Source organism: Triticum dicoccoides, chromosome 2B (genome assembly GCF_002162155.2).
Source record: "Triticum dicoccoides isolate Atlit2015 ecotype Zavitan chromosome 2B, WEW_v2.0, whole genome shotgun sequence".
Classification (NCBI taxonomy): domain Eukaryota; kingdom Viridiplantae; phylum Streptophyta; class Magnoliopsida; order Poales; family Poaceae; genus Triticum; species Triticum dicoccoides.
Window position 1 is genome coordinate 84,343,824 of NC_041383.1, and position 1,447 is coordinate 84,345,270.

Consider the following 1,447-nt stretch of genomic DNA (forward strand, 5'->3'; position numbering starts at 1 on the left):
TGGCAGACGAGTACACACTACTAGGGAAAAGCCAAGCAGCAGCGCGGGTTTTGGGCCTATTAGTAGCGCGGGGGGCGGCGCTACTAATAAGGCGCTACATCTAACGTATAGCAGTAGCGCGAGTGCCACCCGCGCTACTACTACGTCCGTTAGTAGTAGCGTGGGTAAAAACCCGCGCTACTACTAACCCGTGCTTTGGAAAAAATTGAATTTTCAATTTTTTTGCCCGAATTTTCAAATTTCTGAATTATTTTAACCTCTAATCTCTAATCACCCCTCATCATTCCAAATCATCTAACTTCCCGGACGGTCACCCATCCTCTCACTACTCCAGCCTGAGCATGCTTAACTTCCGCGTTCTATTCTCCCTTGATTCCAAGTCTGCACTTGTTGTTTTCCTGACAATAGTAAGATGTCAATCCTATTAACCCTCGGGAGTTTAGCTTGAGCATGAAGTCACACATTTCACTGTTTGAGTTTAAAACTATTGTTCTGAAAAACAATAATTATTTAGTAACACTGATATTTCTTAAATAAGTAGTTTGACCACATTTTGACCAGTTTGACCACAATTTGACCAGATTTGAGCAAAATTCCAAAAAACTGAACTAATTATTTAGTAACACTAATACTTCTTGAATAAGTAGTTTGACCACAGTTTGACCAGATTTGACCAAAATTAAAAAAACTGAAATTTGAGCATAACTTTTTTTCCTCTTAGAATTTGAGGATTCTAAAAATTTGCAAACATGCCGTAGGCTGTCTCCATTGGATGCGGATTTTCATGCTGAACATTTTGATACATTATACGTTTTTTCTGACATCGTATGCAAAAGTTATAGCCGTTTTACATTTTCCCTACACTTTTTGCAAAACATGTCCAAATTTAAGTTTTTAAATTTTCCTAATAACTAGTAGATGTAGTAACATAACTACATCTTGAAGGATTTTAATTTTTGAAGTTTTTATCATTTTCTTTTGCTTTTTACAAAACCGAAAAGGCACTGTTTTACATTTTCCCTACACTTTTTGCAAAACATGTCCAAATTTAAGTTTTTAAATTTTCCTAACTAGTAGATGTAGCAACATAACTACATCTCGAACGATTTTAATTTTTGAAGTTTTTATCATTTTCTTTTGCTTTTTACAAAACCGAAAAGGCACCATTTTACATTTTCCCTACACTTTTTGCAAAACATGTCCAAATTTAAGTTTTTAAATTTTCCTAACTAGTAGATGTAGTAACATAACTACATCTCGAAGGATTTTAATTTTTGAAGTTTTTATCATTTTCTTTTGCTTTTTACAAAATCGAAAAGGCACCGTTTTACATTTTCCCTACACTTTTTGCAAAACATGTCCAAATTTAAGTTTTTAAATTTTCCTAACTAGTATATGTAGTAACATAACTACATCTTGAAGGATTTTAATTTTTGAAGTTTTTATC